This window comes from Planococcus citri, chromosome 1, assembly GCF_950023065.1.
Source record: "Planococcus citri chromosome 1, ihPlaCitr1.1, whole genome shotgun sequence".
Lineage (NCBI taxonomy): Eukaryota > Metazoa > Arthropoda > Insecta > Hemiptera > Pseudococcidae > Planococcus > Planococcus citri.
This window is the reverse complement of record NC_088677.1, coordinates 1,453,992-1,466,012: the sequence shown is the minus strand read 5'-3', so window position 1 is coordinate 1,466,012 and position 12,021 is coordinate 1,453,992. Positions and strand designations below refer to the sequence as shown.

The 12,021-nt window shown below is 34.8% G+C and overlaps 1 protein-coding gene across 1 annotated transcript in view; it reads left to right on the top strand.

The window, feature by feature from the left end:
• slf (C-type lectin domain-containing protein slf) overlaps positions 1-12,021 on the top strand; it is a 55,124-nt gene that overhangs the window by 18,250 nt on the left and 24,853 nt on the right. The gene's annotated exons all lie outside the window — the stretch shown is intronic.

Genomic DNA, 12,021 nt, shown 5'->3' with positions numbered 1-12,021 from the left:
TCAGGTTATTACATTTTACATTTTTACAACTATGAATGCGTTAAGATTACATTTTTTATGGGTGAATTCAGAGGCGTGACAAAGACGTGGGGAGGGGAGGATGAGACTGAGATTTTCCCAAATTTTCACCCTCGTCCCCTCCCCCCTCGCTCAAGTATTTTTCACGCTAATTAGCCAGATGTGGTTCGAACAACTTTTGGAAGGGGGAGTTGGAGACGAAAATGTTGAATAATTTTGAATGTTCAAAAACGATGCTTTTATACTTGACAAAAAAATTGAATTGTTCTATTGCAAGATTGCTACTGAAATCAAAAATAAAAATTTGCATAATTTTTTTCGTGTTTTTTTTGGGGGCTTTTTGGCCTTTGAAAATCAAGTTCAAAAAAAGAAAGGACATTTTTCCAGAAAAAATTGAGTCTATCGAACCATTATTGAAGCATTTAATTTCTTGTGGATTAACCAAAAACTCGAAATGTGTGACTGAGCAGCTCCAAATCAGGAAATATTTTTTCCAAATTATTCGAGTAATTCCCCAATCTCGAAATGTGTCATTGGATCTTTGCATCACTGATGGTCTTCTAGTGGAAAAAGTGCGCATTTTTGAAACCCCAATTTTCTTCCAAAATTTTCAAGAATCATGAAATCTGAGAATTGACACCTGAATTTTGAGAATTGTACTTCTGGGATATATTTTCACCTATCGACTCGTTTCAAAAGCTCATTCCGACGTGAATTTGAAAAGGTGTAGTTTTTAACCTAAATTTTTCTAAAACAAAATGACTCGAAATTTCGATATGAGTTACAATGAAGGTATCCCATCTAACAGAGAAATTTTTTAAAATCTGATAAAGCTAACTCAAAAGAGCATCCAAAAATATGTTTTTTGATTTTTGGTGAATTTTCGAAAATCAAATTTAGTCCAAAAATGAGGGGAAAAATCAAAACTTTACCAAATTGACCAAGAAAGCTGAAATTTGAGATATATCCTATTCTCGACATCCCAAATCGATTGGAAACTGTTTCAACCCGTTTTGAGCAGTTCTGGAGCCTCCAGCAGATTTTTGAAACTAGAAATTCCCCCAAAATTTCATCAAACGGAGATGGAGAGCCGAAATTCATTTTGTAAACTAATTTCAATACGCTATGAAGTCGACTGCAGGTGGATTTCAATCCGTTTTGGAGCCTCCAGCGACTTTTTGAAAATTACTGGAGCCTCCAGTAGATTTTTGAAACTAATTTCTCCAAAATTTCATCAAAGGGAGATGGAAATCCGAAATTTATTTCGCAAACTAATTTCAATACGACATGAGGTCGACTACATGGTGGTTTCGAATAATTTTCAAGCTTCTAACTACTTTTTAAATATCAATTTTTCGAAAAAACGCCATGCAACCTTTCAAAACGTCGCTGGAGGCTCCAAAACGACTTGAAATCCACCAGCAGTCGACTTCGTAGCGTATTGAAATTAGTTTGCAGAATAGATTTCGGCTCTCCATCTTCATTTGATGATGACATTTTGGGAGATTTCAAGTTTCACAAATCTACTGGAGGCTCCAATAATTTTCAAAAAGTCGCTGGAGGCTCCAAAACGAATTGAAATCCACCTGCAGTTGGCTTCGTAGCGTATTGAAATTGGTTTGCAGATTAAATTTCGGCCTCCCAACTCCTTTTCATAAAATGTTGGGGGAATTTCAAGTTTCAAAAATTTCGGGGTGAGACTCCTGTAATTTTCAAAAAGTCGCTAAAGGCTCCGAAATGACTTCAACACACCTGAAGTTGTCTTCAGAGGGTGTCACACTTGGAGTGCGAAGTAAATTTCCGCTTTCCATATCCGTTTGATAAAATTTTGGAGAAATTTTAAGATACAAAAATCTACTGGAGGCTCCAGTAATTTTCAAAAAGTCGCTGGAGACTCCGAAATGACTTGAACACACCTGAAGTTGTCTTCAGAGGGTGTCAAACTTGGAGTGCAGAAATTTCAAGTTTCAAAAATCTGCCGGAGGCTCCAGTAATTCTCAAAAAGTCGCTGAAGGCTCCAAAACGGATTGAAATCCACCTGCGGTTGACTTCGTAGCATATTGAAATTAGTTTGCAGAGTTAATTTCGGCTTTCCATCTCCGTTTGATGAAATTTTGTGGGAATTTCGAGTTTCAAAAATCTGCTGGAGGCTCCAGAACTGCTCAAAACGGGTTGAAACAGTTTTCAATCGATCTGGCATGTCGAAAATAAGGTATTTCCCAAATTTCCGCTTTCTTGGTCAATTTGGTAAAATTTTGATTTTTTCCCCTAATTTGGACCAAAAAGGAGAAAAAAATCAAAATTTTACCTAATTGAATTAAGAAGCTGAAATTCAGAATATATCCCGTTATCGACCTTCTAAATCGATTGAAAATGGTTTCGAACCATTCTGAGCAGTTCTGGAGCCTCCAGCGAGTTCTTGAAACTTGAAATGTCCATAAAATTTTGCCCAATGAAGTAGAAAACACAAAATGTACTTAATATAGGTACCAAAATTCCAACGTGCTAATTCAACTGGAGGAGTTTTCATGGCAGTTTGGACCTTTTCAGCGGTTTTTTGGAAATTCCAGTTCGCTCTGAACGCCATAAAATCTTGGATTTTTATTCTATGTTCAAATTTAGTGAGATCTTGCCAACCTGAAATTAAGAAGGTATGTTTATTATTATTTGTGCTCATCTGCTCGTATCTCAGCGTCAGCCACCTGTTCTCAAGCACTCGTATGATTTTTTCGATCGCAGAGACGCGCATAATTCGGTGACAATTATTCAGAAACGTGAGTGAAGAACAATTTTTAAAACCATTTCAGAAAATTTTTAAGGACGTCGTTAAATTTGACACGAGGTCAAAATGAACCGGTTTCTTCCCTTTCGATTTTGTATAGGTACTTGAGCAGATGAGCATGCGTTCAATATTACACCTCATCAAAATGACGCGGCGATGTAGAAAATTTTCTGTAAAATTTACCTACAATATTTGAACTATAGTGCTACTGTTGTCTTCGTATAACTCTCTTATCATCGGAATTACTCGTATTTCAAACCAACAAAAAAAAAAAAAATAAGCAAGCAGATCGAATAATTGCAAACATACTCGTATCAAACGGAGAACCTTTGAACATACGAGTATCTGAATTGTAAATCTAAAGGTGAACAGTTTTCAAATAAATTACCTTATTAAGAATATCCGAAGCAAAATCTTCACGCCCCGTGTTCCTCACGACCTTGTCTTTTTCCATAATGCACAAAACGCGTCGTACTTTACTTACCTAGGCTACATAAGATTACTTATACCTATACATGCGGTATTTATGCGTTTTTTTGCTTTTATCAGCCATCGCATCAGCAGCGATCAATAAACTTGTCCCAATGTAGTTATACTTACCTAAGACAACGAAGCTGAGGGAAAAATCGTAAAATGTTTTTATATGTACCTATTTTTAGTTTCAATCTAATAACCATCAATCGTTCATCTCATCATCTGCAGTAGGTACACAAATTTATTCATCATTTTTACCTACATCTAGGTACCTATAAGATATAGACACTCGTTTATCGTGCATGTGCCTAACTGGCTGCTCGAATACGTTTTAAATTTATAGCCTTACATATAATAATATGCTAAATTTGAAGCGTTTAATAGACAAATCTGAACGTCTGTTTTATGATTTTCACCTTCCAATGCAAACAGAACCAAAAGTTGAAGATACAGATAAATATGTGCAAAACGCATACAAACCTCGATGCTTGAATTCTTCGCTTTGATGCTTGGCGAATTTTAGAATAGGTAAACAGTACACCGCACAAGGGCTTTATAATTTGATGTTCATTCAATTATTCGGTCATTATACCAACACACAAAGATATCTATACATATCTTAATATCATAGGTAGGTAAAATCTAATCTCGCATCAGGCAAATGAAGAGCTATGTATCTATAAGTGCTGCGAATCAAAAGTATCCTCGTGATCATAAGTTGGGCTTTCTTTCAGACAGAGGGGCAGGGACAGGGATTCTTGGCACCATCCATCACGATTCGTCGTCACCAAAATTGCCAGTATCACCATCGTCGTCGAGTCGTAAGAGTTACAGAAATTAAGAAATATACAATAATCATATGGAACAGTCTAACGGTAGCAGCGTGTAAAAGGATGATGATACTAGATTAAGAGGAACCAGTCGCGTTAAAATTACTATTATTAATACCTAAATGACCTGGTTCTCAAACCTTGGCATCGTTTATTAGATAAAATGTCAATTATTTATCCGATACTTATGCTATTTTTTGGTTTACACCATCGTTCTTACGTGAGTTACTTCACTGCGCATCATTCGGAAATCGATCTTTGAACGAGATGTATCGGAATAAAATCGTGCGTGATTTTTGAAAGCTGGAAAGCAAAGCTTGTATGTACCTACGTATTTCTCAAGCTGGAATTACGTATAGATAGGTAGTAAATGAACATTCTGTGGCCAATGTTTGAATTCGCTTTATATGCTTTGACTTTTAACAGGAAATTCTTCCAGATAGGTACTTAAAGGAGAATTCCATTTCTTTACTTCTCCACTTTGTGAACTTGAACTGAAAATTCGTGTTGAATCCGAAAAAATGACCAATCTGTGGCATTTTCTGTTGAATTTAAGTAGATTTTTGGGTATTATGTCTCATTTTTAAGAATTGAGTAGAAAATGTAATGAATTCTTGTTGAGGGTGGGTCAGGAAAAAATAAAAAAATGTCGAAGGATTTTGATCAAATTCAGTGCAAATCATAATTTTGAGTTGAAAGTCACTCAGGAAACCTTTTGGCTCTGGAGATGCCCCTGAGGGGCGGGGATATGGACCCTCGAGGACGAATTTTTGAAAAAATCATGATTTTTTCGCTCTGGCCCCTGTCCAACCTGTTTTGGGAGAAATGGCTTAGTTTCAAAATATACCTATAGTATTTGAGATTCTGAGTCGAACCTGACCCCTTAATAATCAATTGAAAACGGTTTCAAATCATTTTGAGTAGTTCTGGAGCTTCCAGCAAATTTCTTACAATTGAAATTTTACAAAATTTTACCCAATAGGTAGGTAAATTTGGAAAGTTAAGAGCCATAGGAAGATAAGAATGGTAAAATTGTCTTTTTTATGGCCGACGAGACGAAACCGGCCCAGCAAAATTTCAAGTACCAAAGTTCATTTTTAGTTTTTTGGGAAACGTTTGAAAAGGACAGTTGAGAGCAAGATGGTGCCTCTTCCATTTTAACTTTAACCCAAGTAATAAGACCATATGTGCGCAAAGTTCGACATTTTTCAACTCTAGGGGAGGGAGGGAGGGGGGGTATAAAATTTTTGAGATTATTTCATAGAAAATCACGATGGCCTCATCCATTTTTTCCTACAAATTTTTAAAATTTTCAACCCCTCTTTCCCCCTTCCTAAAAAGCGCACCCACGTACGGGGGAAGTTTCCCTAACGGATTTTTTAAAAATCGGACTCAGCAGAATCGAAAGAAGACACCAAAATATTATACCAGCAGTCAAAATAATGCTGAAATTCATTTTTCGATATTTGGCGAATTTTAAAAAATTCAAATTTGGGCCGAAATCAGAAAAAAATTAAAATTTTAGCAAACTGACTTGGAAAACTGAAATTTGGTTTACACTCTGTTTTTGATGTCGATTGGTGACGGTTTCAAACCGTTCTGGAACCTCCAGCGGATTTTTGAATTCTCCAGTTTTCAAAAAAAAAAAAAAAAACTGTGTAAATACTGTAGGTGAAAATGAAATTTAGCGCCTATTAACTCGGAGTTACAATATTTGTGATCCATTCGAGCGATTTAGGCTCGTACCTATTTTGAAAATCTTGGGTCCGTTCGAATCCAAAATTTTCTTCGGTGATGATTTTTGGAAAAAAAAAAAAAAATCATTGTTCGTAAAATTTGGTTTGTTACACATTTTCGATCTCCGGAGTTAATTGGTGATGGTTTCGAACTATTCTGAGACCTGTCGACAGATTTTGATTTTTCAATTTTTTCAAATTTCGCAAACGACGATTCGTGAATTATTTCTTTTTTATTTTTCAAAAACAATTACCAGAGAAAATTTTGGATTTTAACGGGCGCAAAAACATTTTGGTAATACTTACGTGCCTAAATTGATCGAAAGAATCTCAAAAATGGTAAATCCGAGTTTTTAGGGAGTGAATTTCATTTTCACCCTATTCGCGACATTTTTTTCGAGAACCACCAAAAACGAAAATCCGCCGGAGGATTCAGAACGGTTTGAAACCGTCACTAATCGACTTGGAAGGTCAAAAATAGGGTTTAAACTAAATTTCAGCTTAGGTCAATTACTGAAATTTCGATTTTGTCCAATTTTGGCCTCAATTTGAATTTTTAAAAATTCGCCAAAAAGTTAAAAATTAATTTTATTAGGTACCTAAAATTTTCCCTAATGGTATATTTTGAGATCCTCTTTCGATTTCGCTTTGTCCGGTTCAAAATTTTTTGTGCTGGTTAGGATACTTCCCTTGTTAATGGCTATTTTTTATGTAAAAATTTTGAAATTCTTGCACCATACCTTTCAAAGGTAAAAAATATTCAGCTTCGAGTACATTCGGTAATATTAATCGGATTGGGAAGGAGGAGAGGGAGAAGAAGCGCGAGTCAACTCGGAAAATTCTTTGAGATTTTCTTAAAACAATGCGAATATTTCATTTCAACTCTCTCAACTGAAAAATAGTAACTTTTGAGCCATCCTGAAGCCCTCCGCAGATTTTCAATTTTCTCCAAGAATTTAAAATCGATGTGGATGAGGGTCCAATAAAATGAACTTTAGCACCTATAACCTTGATTAATATTTTATGGTGACCCTTTTGGACATATTTTAGTCAGTTTTACCCAAAAAAAAATCATTTTTAACCATGCGTGTCAGTTACAGAGAAAATAGAAATTAGAAAATTAGATTTTTCTAAATTGACACACTATTACGAGCGTTCTTTTGTTGAGCAAAAAAAAATAAAATTTAGAAAGATCCAATCTGAATTTCTAAAAGAAGAAGTATCATTTTCATTTTCACCCACAGAGGCACTGAAGTGTCAAGAGTTGGGTAAATATAGCCTGTAATGATCTAGTGACTGCTGTGGAATTGTACTAGAATATGCCTAGATATTATGTACGCTATGCGAAGAACAAAAAATGAACCAACATTTTTTAGTAATTCATTCACGATGAGGAGGGTTTATTAAAATGAGGTACAAGTACATACAAGCCAAGCCACACGGTACACCGCATCTCGTACATGGTAATTTCTCGCAATCTCGTTGTTATTTTTAATTACAGTTTAGCAACTAGCGACGGCACGGTGTTAAAAATATGCTAAAACTAAAGACAATACGGAAGTAAGATTTTTAATTACACACGACTATACACGATGCGTCGATGCGTAGGAGGAAGATTTTTTAATCTCAACGATGCCAGGTACTTATTAATTTTAATCGACCTTAACACCAAATGTTTTGACCTAGCACAGGGTCAAGCTATCAAAATCTGTATCAAAATTACGATTTATCTGCGAATGGAATGCGGCAGAGATTTGGCCAACAGATATACGTAATTTTATAAGAAAGGAATCAATCACTCGATACGTTCCATCAATTTCAACGATAGGTAGTTGAATTTTCAGAAGGAATATGTTCCGAAGTCTATCTGGAGCCAAAATTTCAGCTACTTTCAAAAGGTGGGTAAGTTTTCCATTTTAAGTGGACTTTGGAAATCTCAGAATTTCTATTTTTTGTTGAAGGGAGGTAACTTGAACGATGGAAAAATTCTAAGGACTGACGAAGGAAAATACATAGAAAGAGTACCTATCTATCCAAAAATACACCAAATGTTCGGTTAAAAAAACTTGGAGCCTTCGATGAATTTTTAGATTTTCCATTAGAGCTGAATTTCATTTCGTTTTCTTGTAATTACAAATTTAAAAAATCTGTGGGAGGCTTCAGAATGACTCGAAACCACCACCATGTGATTCGGAATATCGAAAATACGTATGAATCAAATTTCATCATTTTACGTCGCATTTACCAATTTAATCTTCTGAAATGAAAATTGAACTAATAGTTTTTTGAAATAGGTATACTTAGGTGCTTAATGGTAATCAATTTTGTGTTATGTGCAAGGACACATCAAACAGAACATGGACGAACGAATTACTTACTGATCATTTTTTTCATTTGGATGAAGAAAGTACCTACGCACAAGTTGCATAAGAACAACTCGATCCACAAGAGACGGTCAGACTCGGGACGATTTTTGCGATCGATCGAGATACTTTCCAAAGAGGTGCGCTTTCGTTGAGAAACTGTTTTGGGTTTTTACGCGTACCTACCTGGTCTAAATACTTGAACTTAGGTGCAAGTTATGATATGGCAATCGTTTATTCAAGATAAGTGGTTGAATACCCAATAACGTTGCATGCAATGCAACAACCTTTTTACGTAATGCCATGATTTTTTGTTTTGGTTTATCTATTTTTTTTTTTTTTATATCACAACAGCTGTAGAATTAAATAGTACTTACCATACAAGAATACTAATTCAAGATCGCGATCGACAATCGTGGAATTTGGCTTATTTTGAGAGCAGTTGAAAACTTGCAAATCGCTTATTTTTGGATAAATCGTGTTTTGATAATTTTTTTCCAAAATATTTCGCATTAAACGAACAAAAACATATCATTTTTGAAACTGGGGATGAAAGTGTTTTTTTAAAAATAATTTTGCAAAAATTATCTAAAAGTCCAAAAAGTTTGCCAAATTTTTCAAAAAAGTCCCTTCATTTTCCAAAATTGTCAAGAAAGTTTTTTTTTTTTAGAAATTGTGAAAAAAAGACCTGTTTTGGCCAAAATTATCAAAGAGTTCTGTTTTGGCTAAATTTTTCAGAAGTTCGCGTGTTTTTTTTTTTTTTTGCAAAAATGTCAAAAATTTGGGTATTTGGCAAAATTGTTAAAAAATTCATCTTTTTGCCAAAAATTTTAAAAAAGTCTTGTTTTTTTTGCCGAAATTGTCAAAAAGTTCTAACATTGTCTAAATTCCCCCCACCCAAAAATTGTACAGGTTTGCCAGCATTTTCAAGAGAAGTCTCATTATTATGCCAAAATTGTGAAAAAATCCCCCCCCCCAAATTGTACAGGTTTGCCAACATTTTCAAGAGAAGTCGTTTTATGCCAAAATTGTTTTAAAAAATCCTTTGTAAAGACTGTTTTTTTGGACAAAAATTTTCAAAAAGTCTTGTTTTTAGCTAAATTTTTTAGAAAGTCCCGTTTTAGGGAAAAATTTTAAAAAACTTCAAAAAATTTCAACATTGTTCAAGTTGTCAAGAAAAAAAGTCCAACAGAGTTTCCAAAACTATCAAGAAAAGTTCCATTTTAAATGACAAAATTATATAAAAAGTCCTGTTGTTTACCAAAATTGTATAGAGAAAGTTTTGTTTTTTGAAAAAATTGCCAAAAATGTCCGGCATTAGGCCAAAATTCACAAAATATCCCCATTCTTTTGCTAGATTTGACAAAAAAAAAATCTTAATTTTTGTGAAATTGGCAAACAAAGTCCCCGAAAAATCTCAGAATTTTGTAAAATTTTGATTTTTCTTCATATTTTTTGGATCAATTTTGATTTTTAGAAATTTACCAAAAATTGATAACTGCACTTTATAGCAACTAAATATTCGGCTGGTGAAGGATAACACCAATTTCGATAACTTGAGGTTTTGCAGCATCTTGTAGTATTTACTGGTTGGAATCAGAACAAGACTAAATTTGAGTAGCCATCGATTATGTCACCATCATTGGAAATATCGGACATCGACATCACTTGGTCAATGGCCGTTGTTGCTTAGACGGTCAGCAAAATACAAAGACACTTTAAGAACCTGTAAGTGGTTAAACGAACGCGTCAAACATGATACCAATATTACGTTTTAAAATTACCCGCACCGACTACCCATTCCACATTCACATCTCATAGTTAGCATTATACGAATCATGCGATACTGACTCGCCCTCACGCCCACTGAAATGAATCACTAGCTCGATATTATAGGTAATTATGCGTTACTCGTATTAATTATCAGTTTTCCAATCTTAGCAACTTTGTTTCAAAAGATTTTTCTGATAGATCATTATGATAATTATAATTTTCCGATGCATTCGTACGAGTATCTGAACCCGAATTTAACGATGAGAAAAATTTCCAAATATACCACACTAATTTGTATCTCGTATTTGCTCATTGTACCTACGTGAGTATCTATTTTTAGCAAAGGTGGATACAACACAACCTTAAAATAAACTCGAAACTATATTGCATGATTGTACGTAGGGACTACTAAATCACGATTTTAAAAAAAAAACACACAAGCGATTCATTTTTTTTTTTTTGCTTTTTTGTTCACCCTGCACCTTCTCAAGTTGCAAGTACCACCTGTAATCAATCGTTCAATGTTATCGTCAAAATGCTCTTCGCAGCCATCGAATGACGAACAATACTTAACAATCGCACAAGACTAAGCATACATACACATCGCGAATGCTATAATTACGATAATAAACGTTATTGCAAGTGTGCAGTGTGTACTTTTAAAATTCGCGTTCGCGTCTCGTGGTCTTGTCAAAACTCCTCTCAATCAACGATCAACATTGATGCGTCAAATAGGATGTTAGTTTGTAATTTATGCAAATTATATCATGCCTAAGGTTACCGTACAGACAAAAAAGTACCTACGAAAAGTTAAAGTATCTTCCTGTAACGGTCTGATCACATGTTTTAAAATTGCAGCTGAGATTTACTCGTATTGTGCTCTCAGCATCGTGCTAACCATCATATAGGTACTCGTAAAAAGCACGAATATGGTACCCACTTATTTTTATCTCGACCCTGGTGTTTTTGTCTTAAGCCGGCAACAATAGGTACACTCACTCGAGAGTAATAGCAAATGAGGAAAAGAAAGTCATCATTTTTTTGTGACAGAATTTTAATTAGGTAGGCTAAATTAAATTTTCAAGAATTTAAACCCTCATTTGGGCTAAAAATTATTTTCCAGTGAGGAAAGGGGTGGCGAGTGAGGAAGAAGGAGGGGTGTGAGGGGGTGTCTTACCCTCCTCTCCCTCCTCCTGACGGAAAAATTTGAGAATTTTTGGGGAAAATTGCATTTTTTTTCGTGAGTATATTTATTGCGTTTAGCAAAAGTTGAGAAATTTGGAAAGAAATTGTGTGAGCAGGGAAAATCAAAGAATTAAGCCAAAAACAATTTACTTCATGAATTTATAAATTTTCAAAATTTCAAAAAATGCCCTATTTTTCGACGAAAATTCAGAAACAATAATTTCTAATTTTTGCTAAAAAAAAATTGGTCGTTTTCGAAAACATAAAAACCACGTCCTGACTCCTGAAAAAAATGAAGAATTGTGAATTTTCGAGGGCATTTGCCCTTGCCTTGCTCGAGTCTCCTTTTCACTCGGGCAAAATCGAAAATGTTCTGCTCTCTTTTTGGATTCGATTTCCAAAGGCCAAAAAGCTTTAGAAAAAAAAACACACGAAAAAATGTGGAATTTTTGATTTTTGATTTCAGTACCAACCTTACTACATATAGAACTATTCAAATTTTTTGTCAAGTAAGTATAAAAGCTTCGTTTTTGGACATTTAAAATTACTCAACATTTTAGTACTCAAGGGGGGGGGGGAGGATCTCGTATGACATACTTACTAATTGTTACTGACTTTGAGTTTCTGAGTTTTGAATATTGACAGTTTTTTCATCCCACCACCCGTCAGAATCTCCTCCTCGCCTCATCAATGTGCACATGAACGCTCAAAATATCAAAAAATTGAAAAATGAAGAGGCCTACAGAGGTCCCTTGAATTCACATTTCACACACCCGTACCAGCCACCTGAACGAGAACCAGAGACACCAGCAAAAGATACTTGAAAATCGGACAAGAAGGAGCCAAAAAAGACACGACAT